A 14,068-nucleotide genomic window follows, 5' to 3' on the forward strand; every position below is an offset into this window, starting at 1 on the left:
GAGCACTACGTCAACTGGAGAACTTCTGGAGGTCGTAGAAAATATAAATGTAGATATAACCTCTAAATAAGACGTCTTAAAGAAAACGACTAACTGCATGCTTTCTTTGATTTGCTTTACTTACATTATGTAGTGTTCTTACCATGTGTTTGGTAATCCAACGTTTTGTTCTCCTCGTCCTTTGTGGTAAGGTACTTCACATTCGTTAGTCGTGCGCCGCATCGCCTTCTAGAGCAAGCTAAACACTTTACTTTCACAGCAGTTGACCTGCACTTCTTTAGAACCTCTATTTTGATTCGTTCTTGTTAATCTGCACCTCTTTTGTTCTTTGAGCTTCTTTGGGCTAGGGGTATTGTTTGTGTTGTTAACCTTTTGTTAATTTTTTTATTGTTTCGTTTGGCCAATTATAAGAACCTTGTAAACGGTGCAGGTCGCCCCTTTCACAGTGCCTCTGTCTACCCAGGAGTATAAATGGTTACCTGCCAACTATAAGGGAACTTTACAAAATGCTCAGTAGGGGTTGACCCTTTGAATACCAAACTTTCGCCGAAAAATACCGTTTTTTTACCGTTTAGTCAGGTTTTTTGGCTGCCATGACGCTAAATGAGCCTAAGTTTTGCTAAGATAGCTTTTTTTTTTTACCAAAAGGAGAGATTTTTCGAGGATTACGTGCAAAATTGAGCAATATTTCAATTCCGGGCGTGCGCATGAGCCAAAATTTGGAATTTTTTTTGGTGTTATTACCCGTTCTCAATTTTGTTTGTTGCCCCTTTCCTTTGTTTTTTCTCGGCCCTTTTAGTCTGGCTACCTTTTGCGTTGTATGTTCTCTCTGGCTGCCGTGAAAAGTTGGATGCAATCTCGTTCCCAAAGTCTTCGTTCCCCTTGACCAGCGGTCGGAAAACGAGAGCTCTGGGAGCAACCATTTCAGGCATGCACCAAAGATGCAGACTGCGCAGTGAAACCGGATGAGCAGAATCACCAGAATTTGGTTATTTCAAAATGGTTGCTCCCAGAGCTCTCGTTTTCCGACCGCTGGTAAAGGAGAACGAAGACTCCGGGAAGGAAATTGAGTTCGATGTTAATTACGGGCGAAGCCTATAAATGGACCTTGATCAATCATAGGCATAGTGGACCAGTTTACCGCCCTTTTTGCACCAAACCTGATAATGTTGTTTTTCGATTTGCGACGTCGAAATGTCGTCGATATCTAAACCTGACAACTGTGCGGATAGGCCTAGCCTAGATCTACTATCTGCTTATCAAGAATATCTGATGACATTGAAATTGATGACGTCACAAGTGGTACAAAGAACATGACCATCAATTACGCGTATATGCGTAATTGGGGCTCAAAGGGTTAACATGCGTCGAAATCCTCGTCCTTGCATGTTAAGCCACTTGACATGTGAAGGCTTTACTTTTATAACACATTTTACCGGCGATATCTGTGTGGAAGCCTCAGTCAGTGATCACCCTCTGGAAGTACTAGCACTATTTTTGTCTCTGACTGCCGTTTCTGTGGAGGGTTCTTTCCTGGGAATTTGGCTCAATTCCATCACACACTGATGGTAAATAGCTTCATTGATTTCCAGATGAAAGTCATCATCAATATAACTGATAGAGCCCTCGGCTCTTAGCTTACTCACAACGTGATCCAACTTAACCACGCTAGTGAACTCACAGTGAAACAGCAAACAGTCCTATGAATCTGAAGAGTATATGTACATTTTTGCTGCATCACAGGGTTGGTATGGTCTCCAATCTTGCACCAACATTGTACCAACTAGTCAAACTTGTTCCAGTATTGAGCCTAGGTTTTTATCCATTTCGTTGTCGAAATTATTGTTTTACTAGGTTACTCACACAGGTGGCCTGTGCAAGAAAATAATTTGCCGGCGAATTTGTTCACGCCATGACAGCCGGTCACTATGATGCTTCATCAGTCTTTCATTGCGCGGTTTAAATACAAGCCAATACAGTTTTAGAGTAAAAGCCTTACAAACACACAAGCAAATGCATATGTAGACCTTAAATCTATGCTTACGAATAGCCAGAGCTAGTCAAGATACATCTTTTATAGGCAATGTCTGGAGACACGAGAATAATATGTAATGAATAATCATGTACGAATAATTACAAAGTTAACAATTTACTTACATTTGCGTTTATGCCGTTTCTTGTCCTCCACCCTCTCCTCGTCCATAACGCGTTATATCAACCAGTACGGAAGGTCAAATAATATTTAGCAGCTGAAGTTAGGTCGCGTAGTAAGCTCGAGAAACTAACGGATGATCGCCGATGAGAAGCTATGAGATGTTTGAAGTTACAAAGCTGACCGGAAGTTGATGACAGCGCGTGACCTCGAAAGTAGCTGAAAGTCGGGTTGTGATAGGCCGTAAAAAGGTAGAAATCTTAATGCATAACTAAATAGTTAGCGTTTATCTGTGACTGCTATTTTGGTAGTTCAAATAAACTACAAGGTATTGATTGTATAATAGTTTTGACCACTTCCCTAAATGAGATCCAGTTTCAAGCGACCAAGAGCGCACGAATCTCACGTCTCGGGCTCAGATTTTCCGAAATCGTTTAAGTCTCGGTCTCGAATTTTTAAACAACAATCTCGGCGTCTCGGCAAGTCTCGGATTTTACCATTCGCCACCCCTAAATATGTAATAGTAAAATACAGAATAACTGCGTTGAACACATGGGACAAGGCTACATGCTACATGTCATTGTTTTCAATCACACAAGATCCTCTTTTTGTTAGCATTAGCCTAAGCTACCAGTTCCAGTAGGGCAGGGGTGGGGTGAAAGGGGTGTGCCCTCAAGTCTTGTGTTGGCAGATTTTCAGCTTATTTACACATCACCACGATCAATGGACAACTACATGTATTTTTCTCTTCTTCATTTCAGTTATATCAAATAACAACCTGTTTACCCTTTTCCTAACATAACAGGTTTATATTGGTGCATTTTTTTCAGTTTAAGTATTACTGTATTACTGTATACAATATCAACTCTCAGTGGAGTACAATCTTGAAAAAGCTGGGTCTCTGGGATGCTACAAAACTAGATCCTGACTGCAGCAGGCATAGGTGATCTCACTAGCTTGCTCTCTGGAATTGATCACAGTAACATTGAGCTTGTACTTTATATGGATCACGTCTCCATTTTCAGTAGTGGCAACTTCGATATTTTGTACATGACCATGTCTGAATAGTCCAAATGCCTTACTATTTAAATTTAAATTCTTATAGTCTTTATTGCCTTCATTATCTCCTGATTTTCTCTTAATGGAGTGATTCATCATGTTCTCAATTGTGAACGGTGGAAATTCAGCCCTCTGGATGGAACATCAGTTTGCAGCCTGTGGGAACTCGTGTAGAGTGTTCGGAGAACTGGTGCTCGACGAGGAAACAACTTTATTTTTCGCATCAGATGCAAAGTGTTTCCAACTTTCAGTGAAATTGTTTTCCCATCCATTTTTTATGTAAGTCACAACTCTACAAAAAAGAAAACGTTATATACGTTTGAGAGGGCAAAAAACTGTTATTCCTGCACGAAAATAGGGCAGGAAGAAAGATCTTACATCCCACTGCTCACCTGTACATTAGTTCACGTTTGCAGGCGTCACTCGAAGCACTGGCATCTTTTGCTGTTTCTACACGGTATGAAAGCCACGATCTCAGCCTAGGCTTTGTCAAATGACAAGGGCAGTTTCCGCTAAGTAATTGTAGCCTCTCTTTTTGTGAGAAAAATGCAAAATCCGGAGAGGAACCCAAAATTATTATTATTTGTCTCGAAGTTTTCTCATAAGGCGCTTGTATATTCCCCTGGAATGTTGACCCGAAAGCCTCGCTTTCGCGCACTCTGCAACTAATACCGCTGTACCGTGGGCTCAAATGTAATAACAGCTATTGATGAACATCATCTCAGGCAATTCATACTTGAGAAATAACACATTTTACCAAAATTGGTCATATAACGGTACAGCCCATGATATCTAATTAGTGAGTTTTCACCTGTTTATAAAGACATATGTTGCCTTATTTAACTAACCAGCCACAACACTACAGACAGATGTAAATTACCAATGATAATCGAAACATTGTCGGCTAAATGATAATTATTGGCTCAGTAAAACCTACGTAAGCGGAAGCTTATTCACAGACACGTTAAAACTGACACTGATCTGTTTGACTCAAACAGATCAGTGTCAATTTTAACGTGTTTGTGAATAAGCTTCCGCTTATCGCAGTTCCGTCCAACGTAGCAATTTGTCGACTTTCCTCGTGCTTCCTCAGGAAACGATCATGTCTACCTATTTTTGTATTTTCCTCTTGCTGTCTCCTCTGATAGCAAGGACCCATTGTTCTTCAGGTAAGATTCGAAAACTTTAGTTGCTTGATAATGTTAAACTGTTATGAGCAAATGTCACGAAAAACCAAGAAAAATTTGAATTTGGCGGCAGAAGTCGAGAAATCGATTTTTCTCTCTTTTCGTCCACCAATAGCCCTTAGGTAGATATGAGACGTGATGTAGTTTTTTTGGAGCTCGAAGCGCTTTAAATTCGAGAAAACCGAGGAAAACGATTTTCTCTTCGACGGTCACCAAAATGGCCGATGGCAAAGGCTTAAAATTAGTAATCTAAACTTAATTTGCGTTTGCGTGGAAAGGAAAACCAAAACTTATCGATACTTTTTCTTGAAAGACAAAGTATTCAGGTATCCAAAACAGGTTAGAACTTGACTTGCGCGCCATTTGAGAATAAACACACAATTTTTAAAAAAATCCCTTGCAGTTTCTAGGTCGAATTCCTAATTTACGAATAAAATTCAGAGATATTTTTGGACATGTGCCATAACTCCAAATTCCTTGAAACTTCGCCTTTGGAACACTTTTATGTTGTTGTATAACATGTATTAAAATCAGCTTGGGTTATTCTTCGAGTGCTTCTTGAGGCGCGGCTGAAAAGCCCCTATTTTACCTAAAACATCACGAGAAGTAAACAATGAACTTCTGCGCTTTGGTCGGAGGGCAAGCGGGTACAGGCATTTAAGTCCTTATATTATGAGTTCTTTGTACTAATAAGCAAATTGTTTGCTTGCACCTGTAATATAACGGTAAAACAGTACAATATCAACGCTAAAGTAACTTTATTTAATCCGAGTATGTTTTATCGCTTCGAATGCCAGACATTTGTGACGAAATGTCGATTTCACACCAAGGCGAAACAAGAAGTCAAAAACTTTTTGCTACGCGGCCTTCCAATAACTAATTAAAGATAACTAGTCGCTAAAGGAGATATTTACTGAATTAAAGCTTAAAACAGTTGCCTTTTCTGTAACCTATCAAGTTCGTTTGCAGAAAGTTATTTCAGAGTCATTTCAGGACCGGCAATACAGGTTAAATTTGGTAAAGAAATCTTAAGTTTCATTGTTTATTTTTGTTTGCAAGTCACGGTTTCATTCCTGGCCGTGGAATTTACTATGTCCCACAGAGCGGGTTGTTTCACAAAAGGGCGGCCGTTTATTTCCGAAGTAAACATGTTTCTTTTGTGCTTTTGTCAATATATAGTTAAGTTAAAATTGGTATCTACAAACAAATCGGAGTACAATAGGTCTCGCGAATTCCAATTAACAGTTCGATCAGAAATATTTCCCGCCAAAGCGAAGTTTTTTTTTTTTTACTAATGTTTTCACTTTGTTTCGACTTTCTGCGATTGGCAATCCATGACTTACTGAAAGACCCGCTTGCAATAGTTAGCTTGACTGCCGGATAGAATATTTAAGCACGCCAAATCCATTTAAGCTAATTAATTTTACCTAGTAAGTAGGTTGAATTTTCCCAAGAGAATCCAATTTTAGACGTCACGCTGCATGTAAAAACGATATGTATCGTCAGTTCTCTTGTTCTTTTTTGCTTTCTATTTTTTTTTTTTTTTTTGCTTTTGCCGTCGTGAAAATATACTGCCACCATATAATGATCGAAGCTCTACCCTAAATTAATTTTAAGACTTTTGCTAACATTTCGTTTGCTTTCGGAAGGCGTGAAGCGTCATATCTGCAGCAGATCGAAGGTCGGACGACAGAAGTTCGCAAATGCGGATCTTTTTTAAAGGTTTCTGTCGTTTCTCCTTTGTTATGTTTCAAAAATATGAACTGTTGTTTTTTGAATGAGAAGAATTGCTAAGCAATGCAGGTGGACTCTGGTCAGTTATTCTTCCATTATCGGCGCATAAACTGATGAACGAGTTTGTCGAGGAAAGTCAGAGGTCAGCGAATCCTATTTGGCAGTGATACGAAAAGTCAGGTTGGGTGACACCAATTTGCCGCTATCCAACATGGTATCCGTTCCAAGAAGAGTTCACGAAGGAGAGAAGAATAGAATGAAAATCCTAAGACTTATAAATGCTGCTATGTCAGGATTGCCAGCGGAGGTCTTTCTTGCGATCAATGTACTGTTTTGTCGGCTCAGTGTTAAATGGACAGGTTCTACATTAGAAGGTTGGAAAATAAGCGCCTGCTCGCATTAACTTTGTAGTCCCGTTTTCCATATTCAACTGAAGTAAATGCAACTCTGTAACTTTATTTATACACGTACACAGTTAAACAGGTTGAATTGTTTAGAATTGCGGTGTCGTGACTGTGAAATCTACACATTGTCCGTTTGTTAGTAATCTAATTAACGTAAAAAGATTGAAATAATTCTTGTGGGTGAAGGTACTTTTGATTGCATGAATAAACTCATGTTATCATTTTATTTTACTTTAAAAGAAGCACATTGACCTCCAGAACGAAAATATGATCATGAAAGAAGTTAAACCGCTTTACTTCGGCAGACTTTCTTGGCCTCAGAAAAACACGCAAGCAGTCTATTGTTGACTTTTTGCTGAGTTCAGGATCTTTTCGTTAAAATCCGGTTATTTCAGCGGCGCGTTAAAAAACACTCGAAGAACAACCCAAGTTGATTTTGATACATGTTTTACAACAACATAAAAGTGTTCCAAAGGCGAAGTACAAGGAACTAATAATACAAGGACTTTAAACGCCTATACCCTCTTGCTCTCAGACCAACACGCAGAAGTCCATTGTTTACTTTTCGTGATGTTTTAGGTAAAATAGGGATTTTACTGCCGGGTCTCAAAAAGAACTCGAAGAATAACCCAAGCTGATTTTAATACCTGTTTTACAACGACACAAAAGTGCTCCAAAGGCGAAGTTTCAAGGAATTTGGAGTTATGGCACATGTCCAAAAATATCTCTAAATTTTATTCGTAAATTAGGAATTCGACCTAGAAACTGAAAGGGATTTTTTTTAAAATTGTGTGTTTATTCTCAAATGGCGCTCAAGTCAAGTTCTAACCTGTTTTGGATAGCTAAATACTTTGCCTTTCAAGAAAAAGTATGGTTTTCCTTTCCACGCAAACGCAAATTAAGTTTAGATTACTAATTTTAAGCCTTTGCCATCGGCCATTTTGTTGACCGTCGAGGTGAAAATCGTTTTCCTCGGTTTTCTCGAATTTAAAGCACTTCGAGCCCCAAAAAACTACATCACGTTTCATATCTACCTAAGGGCTATTTGTGGTCGAAAAGAGAGAAAAATCGATTTTTCGACTCCTGCAGTGCTATGTTTGCTAATTAGAAAAATTCACTCTTAATGCTTTTAAGCAGGTGATGTGTCCAACACACTTTAAAAACAAGTTATATAGAAATGTTATAAGAAACGATTTGGAAATACATGAGACAAGAAATATAAGTTATAGAAACCGACGTTTCGGCGCATCTTGCGCCATTATCAAGGCGACATAATTAAAGATAAGAAGCGGTTTGTGACGAGGCTAAGTTGAAGCGAATTTGCATAAAAGAGTGCCAAGCTAATTACATGAATACTTAAGCACGAAGAGAGTCAGACTGTACTTTCAGTGCTGGTTTAACATCTTGAATACACAGCATTTCATTAACAAGGCAGTCAAATTTGTTCGTGCATTTCTTGATTACATTGAAGCGTGCTAAGAAATTGATCGAAACAGTAGTGTTATGTTCTTTGGAATAATGCTTATATTTAGCATTTAGCCTCTTGACAAGCCGCTTTTTATCTTTAATTATGTAACCTTGATAATGGCGCAAGATGCACCGAAACGTCGGTTTCTATCACTTATATTTCTTGTCTCATGTATATAGAAATGGTTAGGGATAAATCATTCTTTTCCACGAGAGAATGTCCTATTTTGTCTTAATTAAGACGAGGCTTCGACGGGGGAAATTATCAATGCTATACACTTGTCTGTTGATTCCGTGGAGTATTTTTGGAGTCGTCCCTCGCCGGGTGCCTTTAATCGGTCCTGCTTCAAAGCTTGAAGGAAATGAAGTAAATTGAGGGGAGCTTTAGCTAGCATTTTTAATCCCTTTTTCTAGTTAAAGAAATCTGCTACACACCCAAGCATACATCTTGTATGATTTGTGCTACAAGTGTTCCGCTGTTAGTGTGAGAGAAAAGTGTCAAAAGTGTCTTGTTTACAATGGAAAACGCGGGCCATATTCTTGCTAGTTGCTTGATAGCATTCAACTGTTAAAAAAGTCAAACATATGTTAGACAATACTTTAAAGCATAATTCACTGAGAGAGAATCCCTTTTCGAAGAAGTTTGTTTTCTTCCTTTTCCTCTTCTCTTTCCAAAACCTTAGAGAGAAAAAGCAATCTTATTTTACATGCCATGTCCGTCGACTCTTTCGGAACATGCAATGCTGGGGCTTGATTACGATTTATGATGTGTAAACGACTATTAATATCTTTATAAAGGTGAATGAGTATTGCTACCGCCGCAGAAACAGTCTAAAGAAACAACCACGAACAAGGCCACTCTAGCTGAAAGTCTCACCTTTCAGTCCCCGCGCAATACAAGGATTGTAGCAATCTTATTAATTTAAACAACCTTGGTCGTGTGGTCAAGCGATTCCTCTCTTAACACTCCATTGGCTCTCACGAGCCAAACGTTACGTAGATACATGTATCTTTAAAAGAACCATACCACCGTGATCAATATTGCGTTTATTTGGAGGAAAGGTGACTCGCCTCCCAACAAGCTTTCCTTGCAAGCTACAAAGTAAGTCTCCTGGCCTGGGTTGTTCTAAAGGTGGATAACGCTATCTACCGGATAGATCACCATCCGGTAGATAGCGCGGTTTGTTATGTTAACACTTATCCCACTGAATAGCGATTTATCTGGTAAAAACCGTCCCTGCCGTTCAAAGGAGGAGGACGAACCTGCTGCTTTGAGACAACTTCCGAAAACCGACGTTATCACTGGTTATCAATCGAAGTCACCTGTATAAGAAAAAGTTCTGCTTTCCATTGGAAGCTAATTTAAACGAACTAACGATATACTGCAAGGCTGGAATTAACTGAAAAGCACATAAATATACCGTAAAATCACTTTATTATACCGCTGATACAGCATTGTATAAGAATTTCAGTTCGTATAATAACAGAAGCTTCCATTGTCTCACTCGGCATGCTCGAAAATTATAAACTTACAAGCGAAAAAAAATACCCATCAGCCGTATTCAACAACGTCCTGCTAAATGCAACTTCTCCGCATGGAAAATAAGAAGACTTCAACCCCCGAAACACTCGCAATAGCTCACTTTGAAGAAGAGAGATGGCCTGGGACAAGGGTATCCGAGCAAGCGTTTATGAGAGAGACGATTTTTTAGAAGAATACGGAACTCCAAGAGGAACGTTGAGTGCGGAATGTGATAGTGATTTCAGTGTTGATTTTAAGGTACATTTTGCTTCACGCCTATCGAGAAGAACTGAAGAACACCAATTTATAAACATCACCTTAAGCATTTCATCACTGCATATTAATCATGACACATTTTTGCCAAATTAAAATTGGTTATATAACGGTGTACCTCTTCATATTTAATGAATTATCGTAAGACATTTATTTTGTTTTATTTAACAAACCAGCCACAACACTAGAGACAGCTCTTTGTCTAAATTGCCAATGATTATCGAAATATTAGATAACGGCAAGCGAATATTAAGGTTAAGGAAGGTGCCTATTTTTGTCAGTGCGCACACGTTCTGCGCATCACGCAAGCCATGGTTTAAGCGCCACGCGCGCGTTGGGTTCACATTGACGCAATCAACTACGCTACCAGGTACACGATTAAAATTAAAACAAAATTTTCCTACTGTGACCAAATCAAGTTTAATAAACCTGTACTTAAACCAGGAACACCAGAATAGCAGCATATCGCTAACCACTAACTGTTAACGTCTTCCAGGAGAAAAACCAGCTGTTATCTGTCAAGAATTATACTGAAATCCAGCTGTAAACATGTACCTCCAGATGGCGTAGTGCGCACGCAAAACAAGTGCGAGAGATGCAAATGTTTTACTTACTGGGAAGGTGACAGGAAAAAATGTAACGGGCACCGTAAAAGTTTTCAAAAAAAGATCAATAACTTAAAAAACGCGTGGCTACCCCTACATTTTATGTCATGAAATGGAAGTGGTAAGCCTATTCAACACGTGATTAGTTTCTGGTTTTGAGCAAAAGGTATTTAGACTGTATTTTAGCTGAACCAGAGGAAGGCTGTCAGAGACCCTAAAAGCGCTGTTGCAACGATTTTGGCATTAAAAACATACCAAAAATGTTTTTTTGTTTTCATTTACCACGTAGTTTTAAGATCTTTATAAATGTGTTTGCTTTTCTGTATGTAAAGGCGAATTGTAAGGAAATCTGTGAAGAAAGATCCTATCCTTCTTTTTTCAGAAAAATGCTGATATCAGCATTTTTGTAGAGATTGAAGGCTAATTATCTCAAATCGGACTCCCGCTGCGCGGTCGTCCGATTTTGTTATCACTCTTATGATAACAGACCGAATTGGACTCCACTCAGTTCTATTACTTAGCTCTTATTAACCGAGCAGGAGGTCTGTGTGGGGGAATCTTGACCGAAGTCGTGAATACAGACCGAACGCAGTGAGGTCTGTACACACGACCGTAACTCGGTTAATAAGATGTTTATTATATGGCAAAGAAGAGAACTTTAATTCGTTTAATGTAGTTGGTTTGTTGACATTTTGCTTGTAAACGGAAATGAGCTTAACTTAAACCTGCCGAAATTTGCTCGTCCTCTTTACGTTTTTCTTTTTGTCATCAGGCTTTTTGGCACTTCCATAAATGATTCAGAAGAAAATAAAAGAAAACGGTGAACATTTTTGTATTTTAGTTTGCTACTTTTTCAACGCAAAATGAAATCGGTCTTGCGTTAAACCTTGTCCAAATTTGGTAACTGAGTCACGAAAGTATTCAACATTACGTGATTTCTGAGAAAAATGAGTCACATTTGGAAAGTTCTTTTGCGAAGAAACTCTTTACGTGTCGGTGGATTTTTTGATGAGAAAGACTTACAATTTATTTGGCTACTGAAACACAATATGATCTTATAACTTTGAAGTCTTAAAACTGCTCTTGCCACTGACTAGATCGGTCTTGCGCCTGTTTTGAAGATGGCTGCCTTTTATCGCGCTTCGTACAAGCCACACTTGCACAAAATACTGCTGTGTCAAAGCGTTGTCAGCCAAGAACATCAGGCACTGCTATTTGTGCTTTTAGGAAAGATTACGGACCTGTTTCTGAAATAATTTCGTTTAGTTTGCTTTGTGGCCCTCCAGTGATAGCATCACAACGTGAATCTTTAATTCTCTAAACCGCTGATGTATCAGGATTATAGTGCTGTTTAAATGGATTATCGCTCCTTCCTCATGCCATCTCGTCGTATTCACGAAAAGATCCACAAACACGCACCGATGTTCTTCGCACAACAACACTGATCTAACACTACGATGTCGATGTAAACCATAACAATTTTTATCTTCGAAATCGCGCAATTTTCCGTACTTTCGTGATTCAGTCCGCAAATTTAGATACGCTTTAACGCAAGCCTTTCTTGCGTGATCTATACGAAAATAATTCTCCATCTGTGGAATTTAATAAGGTTGGAGACAATCAAAAATTATTTGCATCGCTTTGCTTGTTTTAATTTTTTGTTGCAAAACGTCGATCCAGAACAGTTTTGTCCAGCGTACTATCAATCGAAGTCACCTGTATAAAAAAAGTTCCTTTTTCCGTTGTAAACTAAATTCAACAATTTAAGGATATACCGCGAGGCTGACAAGGCCGAAATTTGCTAAAAAGGATCTCTTTGCTTGAAAGTAAAATACAGTAAAATCACTTTATTATACCGTTGAAAGAAGATCGTATAAGAATTCCGTATAACAACAGACGCTTCCATTGCGAGATTCGGAAAATAATAATTTTTGACGCGGAAAATTGTATGATACATGGTAAGATGCCTCACTCGCCATGCAGGCTTGTACGGGTCCGCAAATGATCCCAGGACCGCAAATGATGCCGGACCGCAAATGATCCCCAAATTGAACCGCAAATGATCCCGGACCGGAAATGATCCCCATATTGGACCACAAATGATCCCGATCAAAAAATTAAGAATGGCATGGATTTATATCAGAGGAAGGTGAGAACATGTACAAAAATAATGAACTAAAAAACATATTTTATCATTTTACAAGAAAAATATTCCACAGTTGCTGTTTTGTTCTTAGAAGGGTACAGATCGTTTTCACTGTCACGCAATAAAAAAAATAATAACAAATCCAAAACCAACCAATGGAAAAAGGTAAGAAATTGTGATGTACGCTGTAGAAGATAACTAAATAAGACACTTCCCCAAGTTTTAGGCCTGTGCGTTTCCCCAAACTTCAGGTATTCGTCGCAAATGTGTCCCAGAAATTTACAGAGTCTAGTAAGAGAACGCCATGTTGGTGTACGTACATCCGTGGTACACCAATATGGCGGCCGGAGTATAGTGTAAACATCTGGAACTTACTTTGGCTTTCTAGGCGACTGATTATCAGCACTAAACAAACAAGTATTTATATAAGCACTTTTCCTAATGCTCCAACTTCTAAAAAGGCTCAAAATCATGAGATAAGTATATATATTTCAACAAACTCAATCGTAGCCTTGTGTTACGCCAGCTCCATAACCCTAAAATTCAAAATGCTCTGGTTTCCAAACGAAGCACGCTAATTGTAAACAGATATAAATATAGCGCCTCTTATGCCTGATGAGGATAAAAACATGTCACATGAAGACGATCTATTGAATTAGAAGTCTTAGAAAAACACATACTTGTAAACATTCTCGAAATGCCGGTGGCGATAGTATCAAACATCTATCAAATAGCTAATTAACAAAACGAAGTGCAAGCCTTGGCCTTGCGTGGTCATGAAGATGAACTTCATAACTATAGCTTGGAATTTTGGCTTCTTAGAATACTCAAGTAGTCATTTCCGAGGAATTAAAGCCAAAATACGACCAAGTAAAAATTACAAAATAAATTTGTTCGAATTTCCAGTGCTACACACTAGATGTTTTACAGAGTGATGAAGCGTTGTAGGCTTGTGTGTCTACTCAGGTGACAGCGTCTTCCATATCAGTTGCTTCATGGTTAGTTTAAAACTTTAGACGAGTGGCGTTAATGGTTGATAAAATGTGATTTAACTATAACACCGAAATATCAATGTTTAACAAAGGAGGATATGTAGCGTGTGTTGCACTGATCATCATTTTACTGAGAATTGCAAAGAAATGTAAGCCAAGTCGTGTTTTGATGATTGAGTGGTGATATTCATAACATCGTAGTTAGCAACAAAGTTTAGTCGAAAGTATGCAAAAAAAAAAAAATCAAGTTGTAAGCCATTATAATTATAAGACGGCTTTAATAAAAACATCGGTATTCACGTACGCCAATTCCCTATCCACACCATCCCACCTCCATGCCATTCCTTCTTTTTTGATCAGGATCATTTGCGGTCCAACATGGGGATCATTTCCGGTCCGGGATCATTTGCGGTCCTGGGATCATTTGCGGACCCCACAGGCTCGAAAGCTACTTACAAGCAAAAAAAATGCCCAGCCGTACAACGTCCTGATAAATGCAACTTCTTCGCGCGGAAAATAAGAAGAGT

The sequence above is a fragment of the Orbicella faveolata genome, unplaced genomic scaffold (assembly GCF_042242905.1).
Source record: "Orbicella faveolata isolate gen_17 unplaced genomic scaffold, um_ofav_v1 contig_24, whole genome shotgun sequence".
Classification (NCBI taxonomy): Eukaryota; Metazoa; Cnidaria; class Anthozoa; order Scleractinia; family Merulinidae; genus Orbicella; species Orbicella faveolata.